This window comes from Coenobita brevimanus, chromosome 108 (assembly GCF_032717465.1).
Source record: "Coenobita brevimanus isolate Jiangsu-jjx chromosome 108, ASM3271746v2, whole genome shotgun sequence".
NCBI lineage: Eukaryota > Metazoa > Arthropoda > Malacostraca > Decapoda > Coenobitidae > Coenobita > Coenobita brevimanus.
The window spans coordinates 7,642,865-7,652,673 of NC_137061.1; the positions used below are offsets into that span (position 1 = coordinate 7,642,865).

General features: G+C 44.2%; 1 protein-coding gene across 1 annotated transcript in view; it reads right to left on the minus strand.

The window, feature by feature from the left end:
- LOC145416896 (uncharacterized) overlaps positions 1-9,407 on the minus strand; it is a 39,037-nt gene extending 29,630 nt beyond the window's left edge. Inside the window, exon 1 of the mRNA XM_080285761.1 lies at positions 9,335-9,407. The gene's annotated coding sequence lies outside the window, so the exon portion shown is untranslated. The remainder of the gene's footprint in view (positions 1-9,334) is intronic.
- Between the last annotated feature and the right edge of the window lie 402 nt (positions 9,408-9,809).

Genomic DNA, 9,809 nt, shown 5'->3' on the forward strand with positions numbered 1-9,809 from the left:
CAGCTGCTGGTGGAGGTGACGGTAGTAGCTGATGGTGGTGGTAGGAAGTGGTGGTGGTGGTAGTAGTAGTATAAGTAGGAAGTGGTGGTGGTAGTAGTAGTATAAGTAGGAAGTGGTGGTAGTAGTATTAGCAGGAAGTGGCAGTGGTGGTAGTAGTATTAATATTAGTAGGAAGTGGTTGTGGTGGTAGCAGTATAAGTAGTAGTATGAAGTGGCGGTAGTGGTAGTTGTGGTAGCAGTATTAGTAGTAGTAGGAAGTGGCGGTAGTGGTAGTGGTAGTAGTAGTATTAGCAGAAGTAGGAAGTGGTGGTAGTGGTAGTTGTGGTAATAGTATCAGTAGCAGTAGGAGGTAGTGGTAGTGGTGGTTCAGAACATAACGCAATCCTGTGGGAAATGTAATATTTTTCACTTTTTTCTAGGTGGTGACACAAGCCTAGAATGGTACTGGGGAGCCACGGTACATACAATGAAGAAGAGAGAGTATTCCCTGTGAAGCATTACATCGAGTGGACGTTAGGCAGCCACACAAAGGCCTTCAAGGTGACCTGCAGCCAACAAGTGTAGCATCACGCGTCTCTATGGCAAATTTAAAACAACGGAATCCTCACCAACGCACCAAAACAACGGAATCCTCACCAACGCACCAAAACAACAGAATCCTCACCAACGCACCAAAAAGTCGACCCAGTGCTGACGTTTGTGTGAAATGCAAAATGGTGGATATTTTCAACATTTTCTATAATAAATTCGATGTCCCCAAAAAGTTCCGTTACTTTACGAACATCCTGTAATAGTAGTAGTAGTAGCAGTAGTAGTAGTCGATGTTTTGTCCCTCTCCTACAATCTACCATCCTCACTTTGGGGGTTAGGGAAGTTCAGAGACTTTTTCTTTAATAACTGGGCAGCGGAGCCACCCAGTTATATCAGCGCCATCACATGAAGGCGTCCCTCCATCACCACGTCATCAGAGTGAAGGGATATGTCGAGGTTTTGCTCCTGATACCTCCACACGGTCTCTCTCTCTCTCTCTCTCTCTCTCACTGCGTTCTGTTCACGTCCAATACCCAGCTACCTCCCACCCCCCCCTCCCACTCGGGCTGGCATTGATTACACAGGCTCAAGTACCGCTCTCTCTCTCTCTCCCTCTCTGACAGCGTTCTGTTCACATCCAATACCCAGCTACCCCCCCCCCCGGCTGGCATTGATCAGCAGATATGTTCACGTCAAGTATCTCTATCTACACACACACACACACACACACACACGTTACTAAGAGGAAGCGTATATTTCGGGGGGGAAAAAAAAAAAAACATCAGACTTCCTGCTCCCTTATCTCCCTCAAACAACAATAATAACATCACCTAGTATTAACACAACCTCTAATCCTGATATCACTATTTCCAATCCCGCAGTGTCATCAGGGCCAGACATTTAACGGTTTTATTTAGCTGAGTTTGAAGGGAAGCAAAGTTTGAATTGGCAATCATATCACAATTTTGAATCCCGCGGTGTTTTCAGGGCTAGATATTTACCCCCACAAGGTACGAATAACTCCAGTGTTTGTTTTCGTTCATGACATACGTTTAAGTGCAAAAATAAGCATGAGTTGAACTGGCGTTCGTAATAATGCAATTTCAAATCCCGCGGTGTAATCAGGGCCAGATGTTTACCCCCACACGGTACGAATAACTCCATTGTTTTATTCCAGTTAATGACGTACGGTTTTAAGTGCAAAAATAAGCATGAGTTGAACTGGTGATCTATTGGCCTCGCGTAATATCAAAATTTCAAATTCCGTGGTGTTATCATGGCGATATTAACTCACTCACTCTCTCTCTCTCTCTCTCTCTCTCTCTCTCTCTCTCTCTCTTCTTAAGCGATTTATTTTGCATATTACAACCTAACATTTCTGTTGTTTCATCGACAAACATCAATGCTACACAGGAAGATACTGAGGTGTAATGTTCAAAATAAATCGCTTGGGAAAAGACGCTACGGGATCTCCAAGGCCGCTTAACATTTTTTTTTTTTTTAGTTTAACCCAGATTTTCGTCCTTTTGCAGCTTTCATGTAAGTGGCTGGGAAAAATATTGCAGCTCTACATCCTTCCCATAGCACTTCGTGACAAGCAATTTTAGGCCAGGCGAGTGTAAAAGGGGTATACGACACAGGTCTGTATTCTCCTCGGTTAAGCTCCCTAAAACCTCTTCCTTAGCGATTTATTTCTGGATGAGTGGTTAACATCTTTTTTGTAATTTATGCAGTGTGGCGATACTGGAAGGATTTATGTACCACAGAAGAGGGCAGAAAGGTGTAATAAGCAAAATAAATCGCAGAGGATAAGGTGTTAGGGAGCTTTCTCAACCAACAAAAATACGAGCCTTAAACTCTTCATAGATTATCTACAGTTATTGCCATCCTCAGATATGGTGTAATAAGCAAAATAAATCGCTTGGGAAGAGGTGTTGGGGAGCTTCCTCAACCTACATGAATATCAGCCTTAAACTCTTCCGTGGTGCTATTTATTCTTGTCATCCACACACGATTTCTTCAACCTTCTATACACTCTCTGAACAACCCCTTCACTATGGCAGGCTTTTGTTAAACTGACAAATCGTTTGGCGGCATCACAAAAAAATAAACTAAATGACGTCATCCGCTAAAAATGACGTCACGTGCTAAATGGTTAACCGATAAATGACGTCATGCACTAGTATTGACGTCAGGCGCTAAACTGGTTACCCGATAAATGACGTCATCCACTAGTAATAACGTCACGCACTAAAATGGTTACCCGATAATGACGTCACGCACTAAAATGGTTACCCGATAAACAATGACGTCATCCGCTAATAATGACGTATCGCCCTAAAGGTTACCCAATAAATGGTGTCAACCGTACTCAAGAGGCCTGGGTGCGTCTTCTTTCGTTTCTGGCACCGCGGTAGGATTTCCGGGGGGCCATGGCGGGCTAGTGTAAGTAGTAAATCAGTGTCAGTGAAATACCACTTACGAGTCCTGTAGCCATTTTCCACAACATATTTACGTGATCCTGTGTCCTCCACCCTACTGCACATACAAAAGCCGAAACCAGGTGGATGTGCAGCCAGACGACTGAGACGTCCGTTATCAGGTGGATGTGCAGCCAGATAACTGAGACGTCCGTTATCAGGTGGTTGTGCGGCGACAACTGAGACGTCCGTTTTCAGACAACCCTGAAGTACCGGTAGTCGAGACTCGAGTGGGAGAAAGCAGTGTTAATCAACCCACTGATAGGCAACAATATGCATTCTGACTGATGGCTGTATGCATTAAGATAAATGTTGAGTACCAAAGGGTTTTTTTTTTTTTTTAATCATTATTTGAGAGAGGCTTGAGTGAAAACAGAAGGCGGTCCACGAGGATGTCAAGACGCCTACAAGTGGGTAAAGAAGTGAAAAGGCTTGAGGAACACTGGCTGGCGGGGACACAAGGTAGCTACAATACAGTACCTCACATACTGAAAGAGAGAGAGAGAGAGAGAGAGAGAAACTAGGAAAAGTGCACAAAGCACAGTTACCGTACGGTGTGTTTGCATGCACATTCGTGTGTGTGTGTGTGTGTGTGCGTGTGTGTGAACTCTTCAGCTGGAGGAAGCTATGCTAAATAACATCGTCAGGTAGCAACACGAATCTATCAGTAAACCATTGTTTTTTTTGCCTCGGCGGGAGTGTATGACCTTCAGACAGGCTACTGAGTTGCAACATTTACGGCAGACAACCTGACTCGCTCGCCCCCGAGTGGTATTGTTACCAATAACCCTCAACCTCACTTGGGCTTGTTACGGATCTTTTAAATCTCTCTCTCTCTCTCTCTCTCTCTCTCTCTCTCTCTCTCTCTCTCCATTTCCGACTGTAGTTTAATAATTTCTTGATCACACACACACACACACACACACACACACACACCTTTCCTCTCTCCCCTCCCTCCATTCTTTCCTTCCTTTCCCTCATCTCCGTTTGTCCACTCCTTTCCTCCCCTCCCTCCCTTCCTTTCCTCCTTCCCCCTCCACTTTCTGCTTTTCTATCCTCCACCCTTCCTCCGTTCCTGTCATCTTTCCCTCCTTCCCACTCCCTCTCTCCCTCCCCCTGCACCCTTTCCTTCCTTCCCTTCCCTCCATTATAAGCTTCACTTAACCCACATTCACCTCAATTTAGACACTTCACACACAAAAGCACTTACACCCACCCACATGAACCTACACACGTTCACATGTACGCTCAAAACATGCAAGTTGCGTACAGTAAATATCCTACATTTCGAGTGTTTAGGCTATAATAATTACACACACACACACACACACACACACACTAGGAATTCAATGTGGACAAGTGTCATGTAATCAAGTTTGGTAAAAGTGGAAAAAGATCTGACTGGGATTATATGTTAGGAAATAAAACCCTTCACACATCAGAAAGAGAGAAGGACCTAGGTGTGATTGTCAATAACAGACTATCTCCGGCTGACCACATCAGTGAGAAGGTACGGAACATGTATACACTGCTTGCCAATATGAGAATAGCGTTTACATACATAAATGAAGATATGCTAAGAAAGATAATAACATCATTCATCAGACCAACCCTGGAGTATGCATCAGTAGTCTGGAGTCCTTATCTCAAAAAACACATAGACAAGATTGAAAAAGTTCCAAGGGCCGCTACAAGATGGGTACCAGGCTTAAGGGATCTAAGCTATGAAGAAAGACTAAATAAACTGAATCTACCAACACTACAGGACAGAAGGAAAAGAGGTGACATGATTATGCTATATAAATGCATATCAGGGAAGAAGAAAATAGACATAAATGATTACTTAACGTATGGGCAAGAATCAGCAAGAGGACACTGCAAAAAATTGCATAAAAAGAGGTGATAAAGACGTAAGGAAATTTAGTTTCCCAAACAGAGCAATTGATCAGTGGAATGCACTACCGAATGAAATAGTGTGCCAAAACAATTCACAAATTTAAGGATATGTACGATATGATTTAAGACACGGGACAGTAAGAGCTTGACTCATTCCTATTGATACAATTAGGTAAGAACAATTAGGTACGAACACACAATGGAAGTTTAGTTCCTTTTTAAAGACGAACAGACCTCGGGAAAAAAAAAATGTGTCCTCCAATCATTAAACAGTTAGACTTGCGCTCCTGTGGGTTGCAGTTGGGGAGAATTAATGAGGAAGCGAGTTAAAAAGAGATGCCACTCTGGGAATAAAAGAATTCTAATCGGTAAAAGTTTTGCGATATGGCAGTGTGATGGTCGTCAGGGTAAATATGCGAGCGCTATCAGATCCCCGTGAAGCGTGGGAAATGGCGTGGCGAGGTGACACAACGGATGCAACTTCAACTGAGATTTTCCTGTAAAATGCATCTAAACTAATGCGAGAGGCAACTTTCCTTCTCACTTGTAGGGGAGGTTCGTTGGGAAGTGCTGGGTATATAATAATTCTTAAAGCTACCGCAATTACTTACACACACACACACACACACACACACAATAATACGTGGAAGTTTTCCTACCGCAGAGAGAGAGAGAGAGAATCTTCGGAATGATGAATTTCAAGTTCCCGTTGTAATTTTTCACCTGTACTCTTCCCTTCAAGTAGGTGTAAATGTCATGTCTTCAATATCGAGGTGTAACAACAGATTAACACTAGAATATGCTGCTAGTCACGAAGAGGTGCCATGGAAAGGATGTATAGTTTTCTCCGAGTTACAGGAAATGGTAGTAAATGGTCAGTTCTCCTCCTTTAGCAAGTTTATTGTTAAGACAAAATTCCTTAATGTTTTTAGCTTGTTGATGGCCAAATGTACGGTAGTCAGATTGGAAGGTAAATTTGATTAGCAACCCAGGATACTCGTTACTACCTCATTACTACGCCTCACTGAATGCGATGTAAATTAGTGATAATAGTCCAGCCCCTGGGCAAAGACAGGACTGATTCACACCAGTCTTGGCCCGTCTAACTGTCATGCTGCGGCAGCCACGGGGACGGTATAAACTGCTCTGTATTGGTGTAAAGGCTTAACCAAAACGTAGAAACAAAAAAGCCTAGCCACAGGACCCTACACCTCGAAGGGTATCGAGACTGGCATTCTCTCTCTCTCTCTCTCTCTCTCTCTCTCTCTCTCTCTCTCTCTCTCTCCAGCGACACAAATCTTAGGATGAAAATTTAAATTTAAGGTTCGGATTACCATTCTATAGTCTATTTTCATCTGACATGATCCCTAACCCTTCCCAGTTCAGTCAGTGGCCAAGAGTAGTCAGACTGGAGGACAGCCACGACCAAGAAGACTTACTGCAAATTATGTTCATCGGGTTTCAAGCAACCACTCCTTGCGATTGGCCCAGTTCCGTCAGATGTACGCGTAAACAAATCGGTAGTGGTGTATTCCAATTAAAGCCAGACGATTTTGTTCAGCTTAGTCTATGGAGCCTGTTTAAACTGTCATCAACCCTCTGACGGTCGGGACAACTCAGTATTATATTCTGTTCAGCTGAGCGAGTCACAAGAGCCTGGGAGTGTTAATACAGCCACTATTAGCCCTGTCACGCTCTCACTGTTAATACTCTTACGGTCGAGGTAACACTATTGTTTCTGAAATACTCCACGTGATTTTGTTCAGGAAAATGGGTCAGAGGAGTCTGAATGTTAATGCTGTCGCCACTAGCCCTCTCATGATCTGGACAACTCTTGCATATTTCAACTGTCAACCCAGTGGACTCCGGGAGTTCCCCTTCTGCAATCCACTATCCTCCTTTTGGGGAATAGGAAGGATGATTGGGGATGTTTGTATGACCAGGCAGTGGAGCCACCGTCACCAGTGCCACCACGTGAAGGTGTCGTACATGAGAACACACACACACACACACACACACACACACACACACACACACACACACACACACACCGCCTGTCCTCTGGATCCGCAGCAAACTCTAAAGGCGTTAACCCACTCACTTGAGAGAGAGAGAGAGAGAGAGACCAGTCACTAATTTTCGTCCCCATGCAGCATGTTTCCCGTAACTAAATGGCAAATACAATACGGTACTACAGCTTTACATCCATTCCATAGCACTTCTTCGTGACTAGCCCCATAACTCAGTGTAACTCTCTTGCAACTCAGTACTGAAAGATATAGCAATTTTACACATCCATTTTACTCTGCCAAAAACTGCTACCTTTCCCTACTGAACGCTGACTTGCAACGTATCAACACTACATTATGATCCTAGTTACGGGAATGTGCAATGGAGAGGATGCAGAGAAGTGCTGTTCGCTAACCTACGTGAAATAAGCCAGGAAAGGACGAACATCTGGGCCACGTTAAAGGTGAAAAGGGTATGAAGTGAAATGCGTATCTCCAGACGATTTTTGTCATGTTGAAGATACAGAAGGGTTGGTGAAGGGTATATCAAACTAACCTAGCTCAAAATTCTCTCTCTCTCTCTCTCTCTCTCTCTCTCTCTCTCTTTCCTTTGTTACATTTCTTTCCACAGAGTTAAGCAGTGTGTGTGTGTGTGTGTCAGACAGACAGAGGTCATTTGATTTCTCCTACACTGAGTAACATCACCTGGCCACACACACCTTCACACCGATGCCGTGGGGTAATTTCCATGTTAATATTAATGCCGACGATGTTAGCCTATTGCAACTGGGAGACATTGCGGAAGGGGGGGGGGAGGATGTAAGAGCCTGTAAGTTCGGCACGAGGTATTTCCTAAGCTGGATAAAATCGTCTGCAGGAATAAACTAAAGTCAGGATTCCGGGGGCTTGAATGATGAGTGAATGAGTGTGTGGCCCATCAACTAGGCATTTTTTTTTTGGGGGGGGAGGCTCTCAACCCCACCACCCCATCCTTGAGTGGGAAGAGGTATGAATGATGAAAATGACGTATTAGGTGAAGCACACACCATCCACTCACTCAATGTAGTGCAACCAAGTAACTAGTTTTTTTTTTTTTTTTTTTTTGTAATCCAGGAAACGTTTGGTGGTATCCCTAAAACCAAACAACGCCTTGTGGTGCAGTGAGTTACGGCGCTCCAACGGAATGATGCCTGTCAAAGTTCACACCCGAGTAGGTAATGCGGTATATTATTCATGTCATGCCACTCAGGGTCCAGAGAGGCTGTTCACTCGCCTCAAACTTCGGGACTGAGTAGCCTAGCCCCAAGCCCCTACGCTCCGAAGGGGGCAAAAAATTAGGTTAAAATATAATTTCTACGTTTGGACAGCTAAAGAAAAGAGAGAGAGAGAGAGAGAGAGAGAGAGAGAGGTTAATCCAATCTCTTATTTATAAAGACGGCTATCTCCCGAAATAAATAATAATCTTCCATGGACACGAGCAATAAAATATAAACTACTATATATCACTGGATTTGAGCATTACTATTATTTAGTAGTAGTAGTAGCGGTGGTAGTAGTAGTAGTAGTAGCAGTAAAGTAGTAGTAGTAGTGGCAGCCCCACGTTCATCTGAAACATGAACCCAATGGACTGCAAGATGAACTTTCCTGTTTTCTGTAGCCCACCATTCTTTCGTAGGGTAGGGAGGGACGTAATATAACTGGGTAGGGAGTGCACCCACACGTGTCACCGCATGAAGGCCTTCTTATCCTGTACCGCTCCCTACCCCTCTCCTTCCCTTCCCCCACCCCCTCAGCATCGTAGTAAAGAGGTTAGGCTGAACGAATTTGGCACAGTGTTTTTTCCTCCCTCCCTACCACTCCCCCTCCCTTCCACTCTCTCCCTCCATCCCTACCTCCACTCCCTCCATCCCTACCTTTCCCTCCCTCTCTCCCCATCGTACCAAAGAGGTTAGGCTAAATGAGTTTACCATGCTTTTTCCTCCATGCCTCCATCTCCCCCTCCTTCCCCTTACATCCCCCCTTCCCTCCCGTCTCTCTCCTCCTCCCTTCTCTCCCTCCCTCCCTATTCCTCCTCCTCCCCACCCCACCACGCCCTAACCTCCGTCTCACACACTTGCTCCTCAGTACGCTAAATAAACATACTACTGAACGCACTTAATACCGAGAATTAACAACCACGTCATAATCTGTCGGGAAAATTAGAAACTGTGACCTGACAGGCGATTAAATGGGTTAAAATCGAGTCTGAACAAAATGGCTTCCATCCCTTTCACTTTCCAATGTCACAGCCATTTTCCAAACAAAATCACAAACTATACACCTGTCGCCTATCGAATCCCATTAAAACAAAAAAAGTCATTAGTTACACGAAATAATTAGTGCAATAAAAGGTAAACAATAGAAAACTGAAAGACATACCCTCAGAGGATTAGAGCAGCGTCCTCCCTCTCTGAAGGTCAGGTGGCGACTAGTGAGGGATTTTGCTGGCGAGTGCGGGGCTGTGGGCGGGTGCGGCGGTCCTCGCTCCTCAGGTGGCGTTCCAATATTCCATAACTTTACTCATCTTTAGGCGGTTTTTTCATCTTTAAAGAGGGATCAGCATGTTGGGTTTATGGGTTTATTGGGTGAATTGGGTTATTATAGGTGTGGAAGGCTGGTAATCGTCTGAAATCACGAAATAACACTCCCACGGGGTTTCTTTTATATGGGGGGGATGTTGTCAACAAGGCTTCCCTCACCTATTGGCAATTTTTTCCCACTTGGATGAGTTCTAAAAACTAAGGACTTATTGACTGAATTATCCTATTATCTAATTTGGGGACACTGGTAATCATCTAGGAATCCCGCCATAATTCCTAAACAGAATTGGATTAAAGTTTCAGATGGTTGCCAT